The sequence below is a fragment of the Giraffa tippelskirchi genome, chromosome 8, assembly GCF_054371585.1.
Source record: "Giraffa tippelskirchi isolate mGirTip1 chromosome 8, T2T-mGirTip1v1.2.pri, whole genome shotgun sequence".
In the NCBI taxonomy this organism is placed as follows: domain Eukaryota; kingdom Metazoa; phylum Chordata; class Mammalia; order Artiodactyla; family Giraffidae; genus Giraffa; species Giraffa tippelskirchi.
This window is the reverse complement of record NC_137282.1, coordinates 84,824,084-84,850,232: the sequence shown is the minus strand read 5'-3', so window position 1 is coordinate 84,850,232 and position 26,149 is coordinate 84,824,084. Positions and strand designations below refer to the sequence as shown.

Sequence of the window (26,149 nt, the reverse complement as noted above, 5' to 3'; positions counted from 1 at the left end):
TTGTCATGTTTCCTTGCCTTACGAACCCTGGGCTTGGTCATTTGATGTGCTTTGGAATATGTAAAATGTGACATTTGTCACTGTTGAAGATAAACACCAGTTAAAGCAGTGAAGATGGATTTTATTCAGTAATACACTCTTGCAGAGGGAAAAGAGTCCAACAGGAACTTAATTTAACTTTGCAGAGGTGATGGGGCTTTTAAGGAAGAGTTAGAGAACAGAGATTGAGCATAGTTGGGGAAGGGAAAACTTACAAAAAGCAAGAAATGTGTCAGTTACTGTGACCAAGTCATTTGTGTTTGTTAGCTGGTGCTTATCTGGAAGAGAAACAAATTACTGTATCTTTATGACAGGAGGTAGTCATGTAGGAAGTTAGGCTCTTATCTTCCCAAGGGAAAAATTAGCTAGAGTCGTGAAATGTTTGCATTTCAAAGAGGTGGCTCTCAGGTCTGGATGAGATGGTTCTGGTTGGTGGAAAGGGCAGAGAAGGGATTTATATTCGCAAGTTTTCTCAAGTAACTCCTCTAAGAAGGAATTCAGGAGTCAACCTATCACCAGGTTTTACTCTGGAATGAACAGAAAATTTTCCTGGCAGTACTGAACTTGGTTAGGCATGCATTTTGAGAAGGGCTGGGATCATCAAAGATGTGTGTGGGTTCAAGGAGGGAAGAAGGGTGTGCTAAGAATCTGATGTATTATAAGACAAGATTAAGGCTTACTGGAGAAAAAGGCTCAGAGGAATGTGACTGGAGTTAAAAGAATGTGTCTTTGCCATCATGTTATGCAGAAGAACCTTTAAATACCACAGAATGACTTATATGTGGCCCTCCTACTCTGGCCTTCAGTTGTATATCCCCAAAAGTAACTACCAAAATGTACATGGAGCTGAGTCTAGCCCAGCACAATCCAGTGGAGCTCTGAAAACCTGCTAGTAGAGCTAAGTAGAGTCCAACAGAGCTCAAAAAAATCTTAAAAAAAAAAAACCCAAGAGACTCCAGTGGTGCCAGTGAGGTCCAATAGATTCCAGTAGAGACCAGGAGATTGGCAGATAATCACAGCAAGAAATGAATGCTGTTTCCCATATGCTATTGTCTACTAACGTAGCAAAGTGTAAAAGTGTTAGTTGCTTAGTCATGTCTGACTCTTTGTGACCCCATGGACTGTAGCCCTCCAGGCTCCTCTGTCCATGGAATCCTCTAGGCAAGAATACTGGAGTGGGTAGCCATTCCCTTCTGCAGGGAATTTTCCCAGCCCAGGGATCAAGCCTGGGTCTCCTGCATTGGAGGTAGATTCTTTACCATCTGAGTTACCAGGGAAGCTGACTGATAAACCAGAATAATTGTCCTGGAAAATACTTAATCACCTCCTCTTTCTCTGGTTTTCATTCAGACATGGGAGATGAACTATAGCTACTCATGCCCAAATGGATTCAATATAACAAAGGAAATACAGCTGTAATTAAGTCAGATCTATTCACCTCCTAACTGCTCCAAGTAATGCACAAAATCCAAAAAGAAAGGGGTGAGGTGGGGATATTTGTCTAATCCACATCATGGAGAAAGTTTCCTCACACACACACACACACACACACACAAAGTAAAAGCTCTTGATTCCCTAGGTTTAGAAAACTATCACCAGCAACCAGTTAATCAGAATATATCCAAACTCCTTTTTATAATGGGCTTCCCTGGTGGCTCAGATGTAAAGAATCTGCCTGAAATGCAGGAGACCCAGATCTGATCTCTGGGTGGGGAAGATCCCCTGGAGAAAAAGATGGCTACCCCCTCCAATATTCTTGCCTGGAGAATTCCATGGACAAAGGAGACTGGTGGGCTACAGCCCACAGGGTCACAAAGAGTTGGACACAACTGAGTAACTAATACTCAAGATCTATTATAATTCCAAGTGTTTCCAATATTCATGTGGTTGACTCACTTGATAACCTGGTTTGATGCTTCTTTGACTTCCTGAACCCCAGTGGTCTTCAGATTTATTTCATTTCATCCATCTACATGGATGGCATCTGTAGGAATTGTTTCACCTCTGAAATTTCAAATTCTAAACTTCTTTTTCTGACTACAGCTTCCTTTCTAACTCTTTCTCTCAATGTGGCAATTTTTTAGTCTCATCAAATATAGACCTTATGTTTTTGGTCATCCATTCAACACCATCCTGGCTGTTGGGATGTCCCTACCCAATGACAACCATATGGCACAGGGCAACAGTTCCTATACCTTCGAGTGCTATTTTGTCTATACCTTTGACTATTTTATTCAGTCATGCCCACTCTGTAAAATTCCTACTGTTTATTTGGTAGTCTGCTTCATTTTACCTTAATCTAATGTTCTAAGGATTTTAAGAGAAAAACCACAAAACCATTTTATTTTACTTAGGAAACTCTTAGCTGAAAATAATGGAAAAACTAAATGTAAACACTTTAAACAATAAAGATGTTTATTATTTCATATAACAAGAAATCCAAGGGGATGGTACTTCTACCATTAATTCATCAGATTGTTATCTTGGCTTGGTTTTTGGGCTTATGCCTTCAAGACTGCAAAATGGCTGCTACAGTGTCATGTATCACACATAGTTAGAAAAATATTCAGATCAAGAAAGTAGGGGTTTCAGGTCAGTTCAGTTCAGTCACTCAGTCGTGTCCAACTCTTTGCAACCCCATGAACTGCAGCATGCCAGGCCTCAATGTCCATCACCAACTCCCTGAGTCCACCCAAACCCATGTCCATCCAGTCGGTGATGCCATCCAACCATCTCATCCTCTGTTACCCCCTTCTCCTCCTGCCCTCAATCTTTCCCAGCATCAGGGTCTTTTCCAATGAGTCAGCTCTTCACATCAGGTGGCCAAAGTATTGGAGATTCAGCTTCAACATCAGTCGTTCCAGTGAACACCCAGGACTGATCTCCTTTAGGATGGACTGGTTGGATCTCCTTGGAGTCCAAGGGACTCTCAAGAGTCTTCTCCAACACCACAGTTCAAAAGCATCAATTCTTTGGCTCTCAGCTTTCTTTATAGTCCAACTCTCACATCCATATATGACCACTGGAAAAACCATAGTTTTGACTACACCAACATTTGTTGGCAAAGTAACGTCTCTGCTTTTTAATATGCTGTCTAGGTTGGTCATAACTTTCCTTCCAAGGAGTAAGTGTCTTTTAATTTCATGGCTGCAATCACCATCTGCAGTGATTTTGGCACCCAGAAAAATAGAGTCAGCCACTGTTTCCACTGTTTCTGCATATCTTTGCCATGAAGTGATGGGACTGGATGCCATGATCTTAGTTTTCTGAATGTTGAGCTTTAAGCCAACTTTTTCACTCTCCTCTTTCATTTTCATCAAGAGACTCTTTAGTTCTTCTTCACTTTCTGCCATAAGGGTGGTGTCATCTGCATATCTGAGATTATTGATATTTCTCCCGGCAATCTTGATTCCAGCTTGTGCTTCCTCCAGTCCCGCATTTCTCATGATGTACTCTGCATATAAGTTAAATAAGCAGGGTGACAATATACAGCCTTGACATACTTCTTTACACTTTGGAACCAGTCTGTTGTTCCATGTCCAGTTCTAACTGTTGCTTCCTGGCCTGCATACAGGTTTCTCAAGAGGCAGGTCAGGCGGTCTGGTATGTCCATCTCTTTCAGAATTTTCCACAGTTTATTGTGATCCATACAGTCAAAGGCTTTGGTGTAGTCAATAAAGCAGAAGTAGGAGTTTAATCCTATTCATTTGCTTGAATGAGATGAAAGTCTCTTTGAAAATTCTCTCAGTGTGTTACCCATAAACTTTCATTGGCCAGGTTTGGGTCATAATCCCTTGATACAAAAGCAAGACAGAAAGCAAGGATTTGACCATTTCAGTAGGAGTTCACTTTTGTCACCAATCATGAAATGACTTCTGGATAGGCAACAAGAGAAGTTTGCTAAACATTAATATTTATGCTTACAAATGCATAGTCTCCATTTCAGCTGGCCTTTTAATGCTGCTTGACAATAAGTCTGCTTGTCCTTGGGCACCTCAAACTTTAATGAACACAAAAAATCATCTAGGGAAATTTCAAAATGCAGATTTGATACAGTTGGTCAGGTGCTAAGATCCGGATTTCTATCAGGCTACCATGGAATGTCAAAACTACTTAACCTATGGCTATACTTTGTGTCACAAGGTTCTATATCTCCTTCTCTTATTTCAAATACTCATCATCACTCTCCACTAACCTAGCACCATCCCTGTCATGGTAAGCAAATGATTTCATTTTCTATTTCACAGAGAAAATAGATCCCATAAGTAGGGAACTCTCAACATAAGAGGTAATACTGGGACATCCCTGGAAATCCAGTGGTTAATATTCTGCACTTCCAAGGCAGAAGGCACGAGTTTGATCCCTGGTCGGGGGACTAAGATCCCACATGCCACATGGCCAAAAGAAAAAAGAAAGAAAAAGACCCAAGTAATACTGTATAAGCATAAAGAGAATGGCTTGTAGCATTAAAAAGCTGAAGTTTCCTACTGCAGATATACTACTGTGATGTTTTCCAGTATCGTTAACCTTTCTGAACCCCAGATACTTGACATATAAAAATGAAAACAATAAAGCCAGGATTTCCCTGGCAGTCTTGTGGTTAAGACTCCGTGCTTCCAGTGCAGGGGGAGCAGGTTTGATCCCTGATGAGTGAACAGATCTCACATGCTGCATAGTGTGGCCAAATATTTTTTTTAATTTAAAAATAAAATATGAAAAAATAATAAAGACATACTCTTGGTGTTTTTGAGAACTGAGATAATCTGAATAGGTCCTATTTAAGTTTTTCTATTATAAGTAAAGAAATAACTTAGAAAAAGAATTGAAAGAATATTAAGTAAGGTATTGGTTAAGATTAATTTTGACTGTAAGAGAAAAACCCAAAGTAACAGTGGCTTAAATAAGTTAGTTACTCATTACTATCTCACAGTCAAGAGTCTGGAGATATCATATCCATATTGATACGGCTCTCCACAGTGACGTAAAATCAGGCTGGGGTTCCCCAGTTATTGAGAGCATTTATTTCAAGCATACACTTAAAAATGGAGATGGACTCAGTATTCTACTGGGCTTACTTTGAGATGGAATCCAATTAAAACTCATTTATCAGCTCACTACACAAAGTTCCACTTTTCCTGATGTGCTGTTCCGGATCTCAGGAGCTAGACCTGACTCACAGTCTGTACTCAGTGAAACCTGAAATCTCTGGTTATTTCCCTTGCCCAGAATACATTTACTCTGAAAAGCGGATGGCAGCATATTAGAGGCAAGTAAGGGGAAAATTTATAGGAAGTATTTGTGAAGTGACTGAAGTGAAGGATACATCCTCAAAGTTACCCAGCTTATTTTCAATTCAAGGAATGCTAGATCCGGATTTGGGGTGAAGATTTTGACGTTATACAGTGATATCTTTTTTTTTTTTAATAAATTTATTTATTTTAGTTGGGGGCTAATTACTTTACAATATTGTAATAGTTTTTGCCATACATTGACATGAATCAGCCATGGGTTTACATGTGTTCCCCTTCCTGGACCCCCCACCCACCTCCCTCCCCATCCCATCCCTCTGGGTCATCCCATTGCCCCGGCCCTGAGCCTTTGTCTCATGCATCGAACATGGAATGGTGTTCTGTTTCACATATGATAATATACATGTTTCAATGCTATTCTCCCAGAACGTCCCACCCTCACCTTCTCCCTCAGAGTCCATAAGACTGTTCTATGCATCTGTGTCTCTTATTCTGTCTCGCATATAGGGTTATCGTTACCATCTTTCAAATTCCATATATAAGCATTAGTATACTGTATTGTTGTTTTTCTTTCTGGCTTACTTCACTCTGTATAATGGGCTCCAGTTTCATCCATCTCAATAGAACCGATTCAAATGTATTTTTTTAATGGCTGAATAATATTCCATTGTGTATATGTACCACAACTTCCTTATCCATTTGTCTGCTGATGGACATCTAGGTTGCTTCCATATCCTGGCTATTGTAAATAGTGCTGCGATGAACATTGGGGTACACGCGTCTCTTTCAATTCTGGTTTCCTCCGTGTGTATGCCCAGCAGTGGGATTGCTGGGTCATATGGCAGTTCTATTCCCAGTTTTTTAAGGAATCTCCACACTGTTCTCCATAGTGGCTGTACTAGTTTGCATTCCCACCAACAGTGTAAGAGGGTTCCCTTTTCTCCACACCCTCTCCAGCATTTATTGCTTGTAGACTTTTGGATAGCAGCCATTCTGACTGGTGTGAAATGATACCTCATTGTGGTTTTGATTTGCATTTCTCTAATAATGAGTGATGTTGAGCATCTTTTCATGTGTTTGTTAGCCATCTGTATGTCTTCTTTGGAGAAATGTCTGTTTAGTTCTTTGGCCCATTTTTTTTTTTTTTTTTTTTATAAATTTATTTATTTTACTTGGGGGCTAATTACTTTACAATATTGTAATAGTTTTTGCCATACATTGACAAGAATCAGCCATGGGTTTACATGTGTTCCCCTTCCCGAACCCCCCACCCACCTCCCTCCCCCTCCCATCCCTCTGGATCATCCCACTGCCCCGGCCCCGAGCCCTTGTCACATGCATCGAACATGGAATGGTGCTCTGTTTCACATATGACAATACACATGTCTCAATGGAGAAATGTCTGTTTAGTTCTTTGGCCCATTTTTTGATTGGGTCGTTTATTTTTCTGGAATTCAGCTGCAGAAGTTGCTTGTATATTTTTGAGATTAATTGTTTGTCTGTTGCTTCATTTGCTATTATTTTCTCCCATTCTGAAGGCTGTCTTTTCACCTTGCTTATAGTTTCCTTTGTTGTGCAAAAGCTTTTAATTTTAATTAGGTCCCATTTGTTTATTTTTGCTTTTATTTCCAATATTCTGGGAGGTGGGTCATGGAGGATCCTGCTGTGATTTATGTCGGAGAGTGTTTTGCCTATGTTTTCCTCGAGGAGTTTTATAGTTTCTGGTCTTACGTTTAGATCTTTAATCCATTTTGAGTTTATTTTTGTGTACGGTGTTAGGAAGTGTTCTAGTTTCATTCTTTTACAAGTGGTTGACCAGTTTTCCCAGCACTACTTGTTAAAGAGATTGTCTTTTCTCCATTGTATATTCTTGCCTCCTTTGTCGAAGATAAGGTGTCCATAGGTGCGTGGATTTATCTCTGGGCTTTCTATTTTGTTCCATTGATCTATATTTCTATCTTTGTGCCAGTACCATACTGTCTTGATGACTGTGGCTTTGTAGTAGAGCCTGAAGTCAGGCAGGTTGATTCCTCCAGTTCCATTCTTCTTCCTCAAGATTGCTTTGGCTATTCGAGGTTTCTTATATTTCCATACAAATTGTGAGATGGTTTGTTCTAGTTCTGTGAAAAATACCATTGGTAGCTTGATAGGGATTGCATTGAATCTATAGATTGCTTTGGGTAGTATACTCATTTTCACTATATTAATTCTTCCAATCCATGAACACGGTATATTTCTCCATCTGTTTGTGTCCTCTTTGATTTCTTTCATCAGTGTTTTATAGTTTTCTATATATAAGTCTTTTGTTTCTTTAGGTAGATATATTCCTAAGTATTTTATTATTTTTGTCGCAGTGGTGAATGGTATTGTTTCCTTAATTTTTCTTTCTGTTTTCTCATTATTGGAGTATAGGAATGCAAGGGATTTCTGTGTGTTAATTTTATATCCTGCAACTTTACTATATTCATTGATTAGCTCTAGTAATTTTCTAGTAGAGTCTTTAGGGTTTTCTATGTAGAGGATCATGTCATCTGCAAACAGTGAGAGTTTTACTTCTTCTTTTCCTATCTGTATTCCTTTTATTTCTTTTTCTGCTCTGATTGCTGTGGCCAAAACTTCCAAAACTATGTTGAATAGTAGTGGTAAAAGAGGCCTCTGGTGTTCTTCCAGTTATAAAAATCAGGCATAAAACTAGTGGGTTACACATATATTTTGGTTTTGCGCTCAGATCTTTCTGATTACTGTTACATGCTTTCTGCCTACTTTGATAAACACAGCTCATCTGTTGTCTGCAAGTTTAGAACTGCCATTTGTCTCCAACAGCTTGAGATTCTTTAATTTCTACTGAAATATGAGAACCAATTTAAATGGCACTCTGTCCACCAGGGCCTACAAACAACAGAAAAGAGTCAAAATGCTTTTCAAAACTGCAAGTATTACCAGCCTGTACCACTATCTCTCTCTCTCTCACACATGCACACACACACATGCACACACACACACACACATGCACACACACACACCCATAATTGTAAAAATAAAGGAGGGGTACATATAAGGCAAGTTTATCAACCTACAGGCAAGTGTATCAACCTACAACCAACTGGAAAATAAAATAGCTCTTCACAATAGGTAGTCTGAGAAACACTCCTAAGACTTCTATGCATCTCCTAAGCATCCGTGAAATCCAGGCTATAAAACTTTGGGAAGAAAATCAAGCTTTAATGAATGTAGTTTAAACACATTTCTATTTCTTCATTTGAAATGTAATAATTTATCAGCATTTGCATATTTAACAATCCATATTTCAACTATTTATAAGCAACTCAGAAGGTTCTTGGCATTCAGTACTTTTTCATTTTGCAGAGACAATGGTCTGAATTTTGCCTTGAGACTGGTGTGTCCAAGTAAGTCACTGCTAATAAATAAGCCTTGTCTGACCCAACATCCATCACACTGTGATTCTGTAACATTTGACTCTTTGTCACCCACATAATTTATGGTGAGGATTTTATATTTGCCTTTGTATTAAGGAGTATCTGAACTTCACAGGGAGTTCTTTCAAATGCCTCTAAAAATCAACATTAATTAAACAATCATTATGTGCTAAGTCACTTCAGTCTTGTCTGACTCTTTGCAACCCTATGGACTGTAGCCTGCCAGTCTCCTCTGCCCACAGGATTTTCCAGGCAAAAGTACTAGAGTGGGTTACCATGCCCTCCTCCAGGGGATCTTCCTGACCCAAGGATGGAACCCACATCTCCTGTGGCTCCTGCATTGCAGGTGGATTCTTTACCACCGAGTCACCAGGGAAACCCCTAAACAATCATTATAGGTAACATTAAATGAATAAACATTATAACAGAAAGAGATATTAAACATCAGATATAGAATAACAAAAAAAACAAAATATATATGTACACTGAAAAGAATAAGAAGACAAGCCTAAGAGAAGAAGAAACTATTTGCAAAAGACCTATCTGGTAAAGGACTATTATACAAAGTATACAAAGAACTCAATACTGAACAATAATAAAATGGACAACTTCATAAGAAAGTGGACACCTTCATAAGAATATGGACAACTTGATTAAAAAATGGGCAAAGATTTGAGATGACACCTCACCAAAGATATACAAATGTCAAATAAGCATATTAAATTTTGTTCAGCATCATATGTCACTAACGAATTTCAAATTAAAACAAAAAGATACCACTCCATACCTATGAAAGTGGCAAAAATCTGAAACACAAACAACACCAAATGTTGACAAAGAAGTGAACAACAGAAATCCTCATTCATTGCTGATGGGAATGTAAAATGATACAGTCACTTTGGAAGGCAGTTTGGCAATTTCTTATAAAGCTGAACATATTCTTACTATACAGTCCATCAATTGCAGTCTTCAGTATTTATCCAAATAAATTTAGCACTTATGTCTATACAAAAGTCTGGACATAGATATTTATAGCACCTTTATTCATAATTGCCGAAGGTGGAACTAAGCAAGATATCCTTTAATAGATGAATGGATAAACAAACTGTGGTATATCCAGCACTAAAAAGAAATGAAGAAAGAATGAAGGGATGGAGCCAAACCAAAAACAACACCAAGTTGTGGATGCGACCGGTGATAGAAGCAAGGTCCGATGCTGTAAAGAGCAATATAGCATAGGAACCTGGAATGTTAGGTCCATGAATCAAGGCAGATTGGAAGTGGTCAAACAGGAGATGGCAAGAGTGAACATCGACATTCTAGGAATCAATGAACTAAGATGGTGAATTTAACTCAGATGACCATTATATCTACTACTGTGGGCAGGAATCCCTTAGAAGAAATGGAGTAGCCATCATGGTCAACAAAAGAGTCAGAAATGCAGTACTTGGATGCAATCTCAAAAATGACAGAATAATCTCTGTTCGTTTCCAAGTCAAACCATTCAATATCACAGTAATTCAAGTCTATGCCCCTACCAGTAACGCTGAAGAAGCTGAACTTGAACAGTTCTATAAAGACCTACAAGACCTTCTAGAACTAACACCCAAAAAAGATGTCTTTTTCATTATAGGGGACTGGAATGCAAAAGTAGGAAGTTAAGAAACACCTGGAGTAACAGGCAAATTTGGCCTTGGAGTACAGAATGAAGCAACGCAAAGGCTAATAGAGTTCTGCCAAGAGAACGCACTGGTTATAGCAAACATCCTCTTCCAACAACACAAGAGAAGACTCTACACATGGACATCACCAGATGGTCAACACTGAAATCAGATTTATTATGTTCTTTGCAGCCAGAGATGGAGAAGCTCTATACAGTCAGCAAAAACAAGACCGGGAGCTGACTGTGGCTCGGATCATGAATTCCTTATTGCCAAATTCAGACTGAAATTGAAGAAAGTGGAGAAAACCATTAGACCATTCAGGTATGACCTAAATCAAATCCCTTTTGACTATACAGTGGAAGTGAGAAATAGATTTAAGGGACTAGATTTGATAGACAGAATCCCTGAGGAACTATGGACAGAGATTCATGACATTGTACAGGAGACAGGAATCAAGACCATCCCCAAGAAAAAGAAAGCAAAAAAGCAAAATGGCTGTCTGAGGAGTCCTTACAAACAGCTGTAAAAAGAAGGGAAGTGAAAAGCAAAGGAGAAAAGGAAAGATATACCCATTTGAATGCAGAGTTCCGCAGAATAGCAAGGAGAGATAAGAAAGCCTTCCTCAGCAATCAGTGCAAAGAAATAGAGGAAAACAACAGATTGGGAAAGACTAGAGATCTCTTCAAGAAAATTAGAGATACCAAGGGAACATTTCATGCAAAGATTGGCTCAATAAAGGACAGAAATGGTAGGGACCTAATAGAAGCAGAAGATATTAAGAAGAGGTGGCAAGAATACACAGAAGAACTATACAAAAAAAATCTTCACAACCCAGATAATCACGATGGTGTGATTACTCACCTAGAGCCAGACATCTGGAATGTGAAGTCAAGTGGGGCTTAGGAAGCATCACAATGAACAAAGCTAGTGGAGGTGATGGAAATCCAGTTGAGCTATTTCAAATCCTGAAAGATGACGCTGTGGAAGTGCTACTCTCAATATGCCAGCAAATTTGGAAAACTCAGCAGTGGCCACAGGACTGGAAAAGGTCAGTTTTCATTCCATTCCCAAAGAAGTTAAGTGAAGTCACTCAGTCATGTCCGACTCTTTGAGACCTCATGGACTGTAGCCTATGACGCTCCTCCGTACATGGGATTTTCCAGGCAAGAGTACCGGAGTGGGTTGTCATTTCCTTCTCCAGAGGATCTTCCTGACCCAGGGATTGAACCTGGGTCTCCCGCATTGTAGGCAGACGCTTTACCATCTGAGCCACAAGTATGTGCCTTTCCCAAAAAAGGCAATGCCAAAGAATGCCCAAACTACCTCACAATTGCACTCATCTCACACGCTAGTAAAGTAATGCTCAAAATTCTCCAAGCCAGGCTTCAGCAATACATGAACCGTGAACTTCCAGATGTTCCAGCCGGTTTTATAAAGGGCAGAGGACCCAGAGATAAAATTTCCAACATCTGCTGGATCATCGAAATAGCAAGAGAGTTCCAGAAAAACATCTATTTCTGCTTTATTGACTATGCCAAAGCCTTTGACTGTGTGGATCATAACAAACTGTGGAAAATTCTGAAAGAGATGGGGCATACCAGACCACCTGACCTGCCTTTTGAGAAACCTGTATGCAGGTCAGGAAGCAACAGTTAGAACCGGACATGGAACAACAGACTGGATCCAAATAGGAAAAGAAGTACATCAAGGCTGTATATTGTCACCCTGCTTATTTAACTTCTGTGCAGAGTACATCATGAGAAATGCTGGGCTGGAAGAAGCACAAGCTGGAATCAAGATTGCCGGGAGAAATATCAATAACCTCAGATATGTAGATGACACCACCATTATGGCAGAAAGTGAAGAAGAACTAAAGAGCCTCTTGATGACAGTGAAAGAGGAGAGTGACAAAGTTGGCTTAAAGCTCAACATTCAGGAAACTAAGATCATGGCATCTGGTCCCATCACTGCATGGCAAATATATGCGGAAACAGCGGAAACAGTGGCTGACTCTATTTTTCTGGGCTCCAAAATCACTGCTGATGGTGATTGCAGCCATGAAATTAAAAGACACTTACTCCTTGGAAGGAAAGTTATGACCAACCTGGACAGCATATTAAAAAGCAGAGACATTACTTTGCCAACAAAGGTCCATCTAGTCAAGGCTATGGTTTTTCCAGTGGTCATGTATGGATGTGGGAGTTGGACTATAAAGAAAGCTGAGCACCGAAGAATTGAAGCTTTTGAACTGTGGTGTTGGAGAAGACTCTTGAGAGTCCCTTGGACTGCAAGGAGATCCAACCAGTCCATCCTAAAGGAGATCAGTCCTGGGTATTCATTGAAGGACTGATGTTGAAGCTGAAACTCCAATACTTTGGCCACCTGATGCGAAGAGTTGACTCATTAGAAAAGACCCTGATACTGGGAAAGATTGAAGGCAGGAGGAGAAGTGGATGACAGAGGATCAGATGGTTGGATGGCATCACCGACTGGATGGACATGGTTTTGGGTTGACTCCGGGTGTTGGTGATGGACAGGGAGCCCTGGCGTGCTGCAGTTCATGGGGTCACAAAGAGTCAGACACTACTGAGCAACTGAAATTAACTGAACTGAAAAAGAAATGAGTCATCAAGCTATGAAAACACGTGCAAGAACCTTAATGCACATTGCTACCTGAAAAAAAAACATATCTGAGAAAGGTATCTTGTATGATACCAACCATGAGTCTCTGGAAAAGGTAAAACTATGAAGACAGTAAAAAGATCAATGCTAGGAGTGGTGGAGGAGGAAAGATTGAATTGCCAAAACATAGAGGATTTTTAGGGAAGTGAAACTACTCTATATGATACTCTAATGGTGAATATATATCATTATAAGTTGGTCAAACCCATTGGAGACACAATACCAAGAGTGAACTTTTACATAAACTATGGACTTTGGGTGATAACGGTGTAACAGTATAAGTTCATATTGTTATTATTTAGTCACTAAATCATGTCCAACTCTCTGCAACCCCATGGACTGTAGCCCACCAGGTTCCTTTGTCCATGGGATTTCCCAGGCAAGAGTACTGGAGTGGGTTCCCATTTCCTTCTCCAGGAGGTCTTCCTGACCCAGAGATCAAACCTGTGGCTCCTGCATTACAGTCAAATTCTTTACTGCTGAGCCACTAGGGGAGCCCATGTAGGTTCATAGATTATAACAGATATACCAATCTTTTGTGGGTTGCATATGGTGGGGCCTGGGAGTATGTAAGAACTCTCAGTATTCTGCTCAATTATTCTGTGAACCTGAAAAATAAATCCTATTAAAAGTAGAAGACATGCAGACAGAATTTATTTATAAGTAATTTAGAGGCATATTAAGCCCTGACTCCATAGTTTAGAATAGTAAAAACTTTAAAATGGCAACTTATTCATATAGGGTGTGTCCATAGAGCTAGATGCATCATCCACTGTTTTGAAAAAGCATGCTCTGTGTTAACAATTAATTGGCAACACACTCTCTAGAATGGGTCTGATCAATTCAACATGGAACATTTATCCAGCAATGTGTTTGCTTGCAAAGTCATATGTTTATTTACCAAAGATTAAAGACTACAGTACAGTGCCAAAGGTTTTGTTTTAATTAAAATATTTTAATGTTAGCAATTCTATAACTTGCTTAGAAAACAGCCAATTGTTTTTTTTTTAATTCATTGTTTTACTTTACAATATTGTATTGGTTTTAAGTACAAGTGTTGTTTGTACTGGAAGGAAGCTAACACTCAAAGATAACTCTCAAATTATAACGGCCTACATATTTTAGAATTAGCATGGAGATTCTGATGTATATAGTTTTTAGCCTTCTGGCTTGTTTTCTAGTTGATTGTCTTGTCTTGGCTGCTTATAATTTAATATTTGATAGAGTTGAGCGAGTACAGTTTCGTTCTTTCTTTCTGATATTCTACAAATGGATTGAAACACCGTACCAGATGGTGCAGAGATAAAGAATATATCTGCCAATGTAGGATACACTGGTTTGATCCCTGGGTCAGGAAGATCCTCTGGAGTAGGAAATGGCAACCCATTCTGGTATTCTTGCCTGGAAAATTCCATGGACAGAGGAGCCTGGAGGGCTACAGTCCATGGAGTTGCAAAGAGTCAGACACCACTGAGGGCACACACACACACACCTTCATATAAAATAATTATTTGATATAAACTTTCTGGCAAAGAATAAATTAGTATATAGGACATTAATATCCATTTTCTTAGAGCAACAAATCTGCATTCTTCAATTTTTTTCTCTTCTTTTTTCCAACTTTAAAGAAATTTTGCTGAGAGAAGCACCTAGAATAAAGTTCAATAAATCAAATTATTACCATATTTTGTCATACTAATGACAAAAAGTTACTAAACTTTAGAAGAAATCAGTGTATAGAGAAAATATGAGGATATAGTGTATGACAAAAGTATCATCTCAATTAGATTTGAGAATTTTTCATTTTAAAATCTTTTATATTTGTATTTTCAAAAAATTGGGGCAATTGTTTGGAAAAATTCCATCAGATTCTTATTTCATGCTGCTTAAACAAACAAACAAAAAGGATAAAATATTTGCATGTGTGTTAAGCTAAATGATAGCCTCATAGATACCCAGGTCCTAATCTTTGGGACCTGTGAATGTTACCCCGTCTTGCAGAAGAAATTTTGCAGATGTAATTAAGTTTAGAATTTGAAATGGAAACTTTATCCTAGACTATCTGCATACACCCTAAATGTAATCACAAATGTCCTTATAAGAAAGGGAAAGACAGAGATTTCTGTAAAAAAGATGTGACAATGGAAGAAAGGGTTTAGAGTGATTTAAGAAAGGGATTAGGGTTTCTCTGGTGGCTCAATCATAAAGAATCTGCCTACCAATGCAGGAGATGTAGGTTTGATCCCTGGGTTGGGAAGATTCCCTGGAGAAGGACATGGCAACCCAACTCATTCTTGCCTGGAGAATTCCATGGACAGAGGAGACTGGAGGACTACTGTCCATGGGGTCACAAAGAGTCATACATGACTTAGCAACTAAACAACAACAACAAGAAAGGGATTGCAAGCCAAAGGACACAGCCAGTCAGAAGCTTCTAGAAAAGTCTTGGAAAAGGGTTCTCCCCAGAGCTTCTAGAAGGAACCAGTCCTGCCCCCTGTAGCCCACTGAAACTGATTTCACACTCTGGTCTCCAAAACTGCAAGAGCATAAATATGTTATTTTAAGCCACCCACACCACAAGAATTGCACTTTGGGCCATGAAAACTATGGCAAACCATAGTTTGGAGACCAAAAGTGAAAGGTGAAGTCGCTCAGTCATGGTCAACTCTTTGCAACCCCATGCACTGTAGCCCACCAGGCTCCTCCATCCATGGGATTTTCCAGGCAAGAATACTGGAGTGGGTTGCCATTTCCTTCTCCAGGGGATCTTCCCAACCCAGGGATCAAACTCAGGTCTACCACATTGCTGGCAGACTCTTCACTGTCTGAGCCACCAGGGAATCCCATAAGCCACTCAGTTCATAGTAATTAATTAGTTTCAGCTACCATAGAAAACAAAACTATATGTGTAAGTGAAAATATACCAAAATAAGAGAAATCCATTCAAACATCCTCCAGTAACAACAACAAATAATGCACCACTCATATATTCTTTGATGTGGGATGGCAGAAGTTACTATTTAAAATGTGCTCTATCTGGCTAAGAAATTAAGAAATCAAAGTATCACGAGTGTGAAAGTTTTTTTTAAATTTTGTTAGAGTATAGTTGCTTTACAATGTTGTGTTAGTTTCTGCTGTGCAATGAAGTGAATCAGTTATATATATACATATATCTTCTACATCTTGGACCTCCCTCCTCTCCCATCTCGCCAGAGATGGGTACCCCCACGTTTTCCCACGTATATCTGTTAACCATTTTCTGGAATAATCTTTCATCTTTTAGTGTTGATATTTATCTAAGGTCAGAGTGATTTTCGTTCCCTTGCAGCAACTTTTAAGACTTTAATCATAAAATAAAATCATCTCCAGTACACACAAAAAAGACAAAATTTATGTCAAATACATACAGTATGCATACTGAGGTTTTCAAGAGATGCAATTGATGAATGCCACTTTGAAACGAATGAAAATAGATTGATGTGTTGGATAGAGTGATGGAAAGATGGATAGATATATAAGAAAAGAAAGAGTACAATGCTAATGGTAGAATCCAGAGGGTACTAATACAGGTTTTCACTGTAAATTGTTTTCATGATTTCTAAGTTTGAAATAATTTTTAATAAAATAGTGGGGATGAGTCATAAATGAAAACACAGGTTATCGTGGAATAGGAAACAATCTTTTTTCCATGAAATCAAGAGTAAAAGCTGGAAATCAAAATTTTATTGGATTTGCATGAGTCAAGTGAATAAAGTTAAAAGAAAAATAATGAAGTGGGAAATATTTGCCATATGTGTGTCAGAAGGGTATGTATCCATAATGTGATAATAAAATATTGTCCCTAGAGATTGACACATATATACTACTACATATAAAATAGATAACTAATGTGAATCTACTGTACAGCACAGGGAGCTCAGTGCTCTGTGGTGACCTAAACGAGATAGAAATCTAAAAAAGAGTAGATGTATGCATATGTTTAACTGATTCACTTTGCCGCACAGCAGAAAATACACAACATTATAAAGAAACTATGTGCTGTGCTGTGCTTAGTCACTCAGTCGTGTCTGACTCTTTGCAGCCTCATGGATTGTAGCCCTCCAGGTACCTCTGTGCATGGAGATTCTCCAGACAAGGAAACTGGAGTGGGTTGCCATGCCCTCGTCCAGGGGATCTTCCCAACCCAGTGATTGAACCCAGGTCTCCTGCATTGCAAGTGGATTCTTTACTGTCCTAGCCACCAGGGAAGCCCAAGAATACTGGAGTGGGTAGCCTATCCCTTCTTCAGGGGAACTTCCTGACCCAGGAATTGAACCGGGGTCTCCTGCTTTGCAGGCGGATTCTTTAATAGCTGAGCTATCGAGGAAGCCCAAAGCAACTATATTTCAATAAAAATTAATAAAAAATAAATATTGTCCTTAGAGGCTTTCGGTAGTCTCCAAATGATCCTGAATACATACAACTGTTGAGATTAATACTATATAGTTATACTTTGAAGTCAACTCCTTTTCTTTATCTACAATATCATTATTATTTGGGGAAAATTATACGCAAAAAATATGGAAGAAGAAACCCCATGAAAAGTTATGAGAAAACTCTTCTTTATTTGTCATAATGAATGATGCTAATTAGTGATATACATGATATTCTGGATCTTCCACCAGCAGAGCATGCAGATGGATGTTGACTCAGAAGTAAACGTGCATCTATTAATAGAAGACTTAGCCAGTCTTTCCTTGATCTGTCTTCCAACACACAAGGTGGGTTCTTTAGAAACTAACTCAACTGCAATTAATTTAAAGATTATAAACTGAATATAAAATATAAAGTGCCCCTTAATATCTATTCTCTATAGTTAAGATCATTTATTTAAACATTATAAAGATGAGCTACTGTCTCAAGAATCTACATTGGAAAAAGAATGAATAAGAATATTATGGTGTGTTCTAATCAATGAAACTGTATGTATCCAGTGCAAACTGTTTTCAGAGAATCTTTAGCTGTCAGGGGAAATGTTCATAAAGGATGTTACACAAAATAGCAGTTATGTAGAATTGTTTGTATGATATGGTCCCAATATTTTAACAAAATCTTCTAAGGGAAAGTAAATACAAACAAAACAAAACAAAACAAAACAAGACCAGAAGGAGCAACACCAAACTATTGGCAGTCATTTTCTGGATTTTGAGAAATGGTTGCTGTTTCTAACTTTCAGTTCTCTCCTGTATTTTTCTTTCTTTTCTCCTTTATTTCTTCTTTTCTTCCTTCCTTTCTTTCACTCTCTCTCTGTCTTTCTTTTTGCTATAACCATGAGTCATTTTTATAATAAAATAACACAAAAGATACATTTATACATGCATGTATGTGTAAGTAGACAATGTGATTTCATGAAATCACAGAAGCAGTAATTCCAGTCTTAGTAACCTTAAGGGGGTTGGTCACTATTGAATTCCACCCAATCTGCTTCTCAACGTGCGTCTCTGGCTCCTCAGGGCAATCACTGAGGGAACTTTTTAACATACAATACTTAGGCCCTACCCTTAGAAAGGCTGCGATTATCTTAAATGGGGACAAAGCATTTGAATTCCATTAAGTTCCCTCAAGAAACTAACATGCAGGCAGATTTGAGGATTACATAGCTAAACAATGGTTCTCAGATTTTCCTATGTAGAACTACCACCTGGTACTTGTTAAAAAATACAGTTTTTTGGACTCTTACCTTTCAGTGTGAGGCAAAGCTCAAGCAGAAATCTGCATTTTCAACAAGCACCTGACTGTTCTGATACACGCATTTAATACGCGACATGTTATAAAACAGACTGGAGAAGGAAATGGCAACCCACTCCAGTACTCTTGCCTGGAAAATCCCATGGACAGAGGAGCCTGGTAGGCTACCGTCCACGGGGTCGCAAAGAGTCGGACATGACTGAGCGACTTTACTTACTTATAAAACAGAGCTATTACGCTTTAAAATATACAAGGAAGTTGAGAGAAAGTATTTTATAAGGGCAATTTATACCTTTACTCCAAATTCACACTGCCAACACACATGTATATATATGTACTTTTTTCTTTTCTCCTTTTTTTTTTAATTTCACGTCTTGCAATTATCAGTTTCCATTTGTAGTTTAACTTATAAATACAAAAGTGTCATCTAGGGGTCAAAAGAGGTAACTGCAAGCTTATTCAAGTTTCTGCATTCAATTGTTTGTAGTTATTCCACTTCTAAGAACTCTTGCACAAACACTAGAGAAGCAAGTTTCAAGCTGAGACAACTTCTGAAGTCCCTCTAATCTTTGACTCTTTGCTTTACTATTGTACTTACAAACCATATGATCCTCTGAATCTCAATTCCTTCACTAGAAAAATAGGGCTGTCAGTTGTGCTTCTTCCACAGGGTTAGGTATCAGTGCTTGAAAGTACTTAGCACAGCGCCCAGCATCTACTACAAGCTCAGTGAAAGGTTATGCTTTCCTATACCAAAATCCACTCACTAAATTTGATTCATATTTAAGTCGAATAATATATCAGGTGACTCTAATACTTTAGCCACCTGAAAGGAGGAGCTGACTCATTGGAAAAGACCCTGATACTGGGAAAGATCAGAGTCAAAAGGATGAGGGGGCACCAGAGGATGAGATGATTCTATAGCATCACCGATTCAATGGACACAAATTTGAGCAAACTCTGGGAGATAATGGAGGACAATAGGAATCTGGTGTGCTGCAGTTCATGGGGTCACAAAGAGTCAGACACAACCAAGCAACAGAAAAACAACAAATATGACTTCAGTGGTATACACTGCTCTTGATCATTGCAAAACTGCTAATATCTAAAATCTGGGATAAAAGTTTAGCTACAGTCACACTGATGCAAACTACTGATCTTGTTTTGATGACTAGCCCTAACGTGCACTCAGAACTAAGATTCAGTTGTGAATTCAAATTAGTTCAATTCTTTCTATGATCTTAAACATATCTTCAGTTCAGTCGCTCAGTTGTGTCTGACTCTTTGCAACCCCATGGACTGCAGCACACCAGGCCTCCCTGTCCATCACCAACTCCTGGAGCTTACTCAAACTCATGTCCATTGAGTCGGTGATGCCATCCAACCATTTCATCCTCTGTTGTCCCCTTCTCCTCCTGCCTTCAATCTTTCCCAGCATCAGGGTATTTTCCAGTGAGTCAGTTCTTCGCATCTGGTGGCCAAAGTATTGGAGTTTCAGCTTCAGCATCAGTCTTTCCAATGAATATTCAGGACTTATTTCCATTGGGATGGACTGGTTGGATCTCCTTGCAGTCCAAGGGACTCTCAAGAGTCTTCTCCAACACCACAGTTCAAAAGCATCAATTCTTTGGCACTCAGCCTTCTTTATAGTCCAAATCTCTCATCCTACATGACAATTGGAAAAACCATAGCTTTGACTAGATGGATCTTTGTTGGCAAAGTAATGTCTCTGCTTTTTAATAAGCTCTCTAGGTTTGTTGTAGCTTTTCTTCCAAGGAGCACGTGTCTTTCAATTTCATGGCTGCAGTCACCATCTGCAGAGATTTTGGAGCCCAAGAAAATAAAATCTCTCACTGTTTCCATTGTTTCCTCATCTATTTGCCATGAAGTGATGGGACCAGATGCCATGATCTTAGTTTTTTGAATGCTGAGTTTTAAGCCAGTTTTTTCACTTTCCTCTTATGCCTTCATCAAGAGGCTCTTTAGTTCCTCTTCATTTTCTGCCATAACGATGCTGTCATCTGCATATCTGAGGTTATGATGTTTCTCCCGGCAATCTTGATTCCAGCTTGGACTTCATCCAGCCTGGCATTTTGCATGATGTGCTCTGCATATAAGTTAAGTAAGCATGGTGGCAATATATAGCCTTGACGTACTCCTTTCCCAATTTGGAACCAGTCTGTTGTTCCATGTCTGGTTCTAACTATTGCTTCTTGACCTGCATGTAGATTTCTCATGGGGCAGGTAAGGTGGTCTGGTATTCCCATCTCTTGAAGAATTTTCCACAGTTTGTTATGATCCACACAGTCAAAGGCTTTGGCGTAGTCAGTAAAGCAGAAGTAGATATTTTTCTGGAACGGTCTTGCTTTTTCGATGATCTCTTATTTTTTATGATCCAACTCTCTTGCTTTTTCTATGATATATTAAGTGTTATATAAAACTTATATAACACACCCCAAAGCATACCAAGTATGAGGCAATCTCTGTTTTCCATGCATGGGCAAGTGCCTCTCCTGAGTCCTACAGTTTTTGTTGGAGAATGCATCCTGCAGTCATCTACCTGTGTCCCACTTGTCACTCAGTGAAACACCTCTTTTCCATTGCTTTCCAGAGCCGCTGTGGCCACCTGTCTATGAAGCTGTAGAAGAAAGATGCTCCCCAACACAACTCTGCATCCCAGGGTGAACAAATCTACCTCAGTCCTCTGCATGAAAGGCTGCATACCATGTTGCAAAGATGACTGGTCCCAGGTTCATTAGCTCCGTTGTTCATAACATGAGGTTCGCAGAAGTTATGCCAAGGATATGACAGTATTGGCCTGAGTGGGATCCACAGTTTATCTGACCCCCAAAAAGTATCTCTCTTTCTCTCTCTCTCTGTGACTCTTTTTCTTCCTCCCTCCTTCTCTCTCTCTTTCTGTTACATATGTGTGTATATATATTAAATATTTTATTATAATAAATGAGAATGTATGTAAAGCTTTTCACATAATGGTTGGCACATACAGAATACTTACTATGTGCCAGCCAGTACACTAAGAACTTTGCATACATTCTCATTTATTTTCATGAACTTAAGAATGTGCATCCCTTCTTAAGTTAGGACTTCCCTTGTGGCTCAGCTGGTAAAGAATCTGCCTGCAATGCAGGAGACCTGGCTTCGATCCCTGGGTTGAGAAGATTCCTCCAGAGAAGGGAAAAGCTACCCACTCCAGTATTCTGGCCTGGAGAATTCCAGTCCATGGGGTCGCAAAGAGTCAGACACGACTGAGCGACTTTCACTTTCACTAAGAATGTGCATGATAATATCCTCATTCTATAAACATTATTGCAGGATTAAAGAACTTAAATAATTGTCGAAGGGCATACAGCTATGAAGTAACAGAGCCAGAATTCAATACTCAATCTCAGAATTTCTCACTTCAAATTATATATACATATTATGTATGTGTATACATATTACATATAACATTTATGTTTAGATTATGTAGCTTTTTAATGGGAAAAATACATAGGTATATGCACACATATATGTTTACCTGTATATATATTTATATGTATATGTTTAAATAACTATGTATGTAAAATTTAAGCTATTGATTAACTATTAGTAGAACATATGCTTTGAGTTATTTTCTCAGTTTGCAAGTGAATTTAATTTCAGCTAAATTTAGGACTCACCTCTACTGAGTTCTTTTTTGTTCATTGAATAATGCATATGTAATATATATGTATATATTTGTGTGTGTTTTACATGTCATGTATATGTTTTATATTTATACATATATATTTATGTATTTTATATATTTTCACACATATATATACACACACTTGTTTTTCAATGAACAATATAAAATCCAGCAGAAGTATGACCTAAAATCATTCTCAAGCCAGAAAAATAACTCAAATCATATCCCCTACCCTGGTGAACCAGTAGCTTAAATTTTACAGACTATATCAATTCTATGAGTTGTATGTAATCTTTGGTTTTAAGTACACACTTTTTGTTTTCTGATCCTCAGATAATTGGAGAAAATAAGCAACAGCTTTGAGAGATCACTTGGGTTCACAGCAGATGTATGCATGGTTGGTGTTAATCCTTGTTTAGAACTGGGCAAAATCCAGAGACATCAGGGCTCTCTCCAACATTCTTTCAATGTTATCTTTGGAAAATAAAGCTACTCTATATTAACCACACGAATGACAATCTTCATTTGTTAACCCTGTTGACTTAACCTGGTTCTCCTTTCTATTCATTTCAGACTATTTCCTTCTTTAATTGTCCTTTATGTGTCTACTTACTATCTATCTTGATTATTAGCTAGATTCATTTTAAAGCCAACTAGAATCTGTTTTCAATTTCTTTCAGAATGGTCAACCACACAGTGTTCCCAGCATTTAGCCCGAAGTTTTCAATTAGGTTGCAATGACTTTTTAACTTGAAAATATTGTTGTTCTTTCTGGCTGTATACTTAAGGAAGGAAAAACAACTTTCCCTTTACTTTGATAGTCTTCCACCAAATAATAAAAACCTGATCCAAGATACTAAAGTAGACCAACCCATTGAAACTGGTGGGAAGTAAGACACAGTGAAAATGAAGTGACACTGAAAAATTTTGACAGTAAGTTAATTTTGTATGTTTTTTAAAGAAAGCTAAAATAATCAAAGCAAACTGAAATGAGTTCTGGTATTTAAAAATAACATTTGTTCTATCTATAGAGTTTATTATAAAAATACTATTGACTCTGACTTTTATAGTGTTTTCATTCTAAAGAGTTCCAACTTCAGCCCAATTTTCATTTCTTATTTAAGGATGATTTGACAAATGTGTAAGGAGAAAACAATTTTCTATGGGGCAAATCTTAATAAGAGAAGATATAGATTCATATTCCCAGGTGATTCAGTGGGTAAAGAATCCGCTTGCAATGCAGGAGACTTAGGTTTGATCCCTGGGTTGGGAAGATCCCCTGGAGGAGGGCATAGGCAACCCATTCCAGTATTCTTGCCTGGGAAATCCCATAGACAGAGGAAGGAGCCTGGTGGGTTATAGTCCATGGGATCGCAAAAGAGTCAGATATGACTGAATAACTAAACAACAGCAACAACAGAAGTATCACTATGATCAAGCATTCTTCAATGAAGCCCTGACATACTTACTGAATACTTAACATTTTGTTCAGACTCTGGTTGAAAACTAATGCTTCACTATGGAGAATACATTTATCAACATACTTAGAATACCACTAGTATTCAGTAAAAAAATAAAGTGTAAGATAAAAGTTACTAATGCATATGTTGTAGGTATCCAACTGTTGGTAACTATAAACAGACACAATTATTTCCAATCATTTCTCTGTCACAGTCATTTTTTTTTTCTTTTAATTTTCTACTGACAAGGCTACCAACCCATAAAATCATTGATTTGGAGAGTACAAAGATAAATTACTAAATTATTTTGTTCCATCTTATGTATTATTATATATCATAAATATATAACACATTTTATTAATCTTTAATAAATATGATCACAGCAATCACTTATTAACTATGTGCCAAGTACTCTGCTCAATGTTTTACATTCATTTTTTCCATTTAATCCTCATATCAGCTCTAAGAGATGAGCATTGTATTTATTCCTATTGATAGATGAAGAAACTGAGGTTCAGTGAGCTTCAGTGGCAGTGAAGCATGCTGTCAATAAGCATCTATTAATCGTATTATGTTATTCATGCTATCAATTCTAATTCAATATCCCTGAGCAGACACATCTCTTCTCTTATCAGAGAAAAATAGAGATGAGAGCCTTTCAGTCTTATTTCTGGATATCAAAGAATGGCTGGACTTGCAGCCACCTGTTCCCTAGAAGAAAAGCCAAATAGTGAGCAAGAGAAGTCACAGACCAATAGAGTCACAGACCAATTACAAATATAAATTTTGCCCAAGTGATTACAAATATAATTATGAACTTGGTTAAGGACTCTATCTTTTAGAGTTCAAACAGTCAATTTTACCATCCAAAATATACCAAATCTGATATTAGAAACATTAGCTAAGAGAAATCAAGTTTCTAGATATGGAAAAACTAGAAACGAACATGCTTTATTTTTAAGCAGCCAAAATAATTTCTTAATTGAGACCAAATGAATGTCAAGATCACTTTTGCCAGACAGATATGTCATCAATAACTACCTTGCCCCTTTTCTACACAAAGACTCTAGGACCAACACCTATTATAAGAGCACTGAAGAGTCTTGATGGAAAATGTTGCTTCCTTCTCCAGGTTCCCTGGCCCCACTTGAACAGAGAATGATGTAAAAAGTAGAGTCACAATTAGCAGCCCTGGTGTGTCATGCCCTAGAGAGGGTTCTCAGAGTAAAATTATTCCTCCTCAAAGATGGGCAAAATTGCTCATTGCCAGAGAATTACTAGAATACATCGTTCTTTTACTATAACCCTTCCACAACCCTTTTTGGTGAAAGCAACTGAGTAAACATAAGAGTATTTTAATTTCACCAAAGATCATAGTCTTACCTCTAAAGGGGCTTAGACTCACAACTCTAAATCTTTGGGAAAAGAATAAACTAGAAATATATATCAAAATGAAAAGTGTAAACTGAGACTGTCAATAGTAACATGACTGAGATGTTCAATAAAAGTTTGTCTAGAAAAGGTGAGACCAAACCAAATAAATATTATTTTATCAAGATATTCATACATTGATTACTTGGGCAAAGTGTTGTCTTTTCAGATGATAGTTTATCCATCAAATCTTTCCTTGAGATACTCACCTTACTCTGTCCACAAATCCTAAACTATCATGTCATAAATTTGGGGCAATCTCATCCTATCTCCACTTTGAAACACTGCCCAGACCCTAACCTTGCACAGAGGTCCATTCAGACTTCCCTTTTGTGAGATTCTACTGAAATCAGTCAAAATGAGTTCTGTCACACTGCAGTGACTCCTAATCTATTTAACTGTGCTTTATTAAATGGCTGTTTTGTAATATTTTAGGGAATTCAGTAAAAGAATGCCAATATGGTACAGAGATCTGAATCTTCCAAGTGTATTCATCAAGAGCTCAAGCTGGTTTTGTTTAATCCACTTTATGAGCATCTTTGTTTTTCAAGATTTCAGGGAACTGATTTGGATGATTTCATCACAGCTACAAGTATGGAGATTTCACAGAGAGAATATTAAGATTATTTAGCATAGTCTCATAGTTTGTAAGTGCAGATCAAAAATACTTTTCAGAGGTTGATTTTAAAGCATCAGCAGCTTTTGAAAGTACAAAGGAGTACAAAAGAGAGAATTTCATTTTTTTCAATTTGTGTGTTCATTTCTCACAAAT

The 26,149-nt window shown here is 38.1% G+C and overlaps 1 long non-coding RNA gene across 1 annotated transcript in view; it reads left to right on the top strand.

Moving 5' to 3' along the window:
• The window catches only part of LOC145518265 (uncharacterized), a 96,488-nt gene extending 73,494 nt beyond the window's left edge, over positions 1-22,994 (top strand). The window contains exons 2-4 of the long non-coding RNA XR_014062795.1: positions 17,739-17,831; positions 21,410-21,578; positions 22,820-22,994. This is a non-coding gene — a long non-coding RNA (uncharacterized LOC145518265). The remainder of the gene's footprint in view (positions 1-17,738; positions 17,832-21,409; positions 21,579-22,819) is intronic.
• Positions 22,995-26,149: the final 3,155 nt, after the last annotated feature.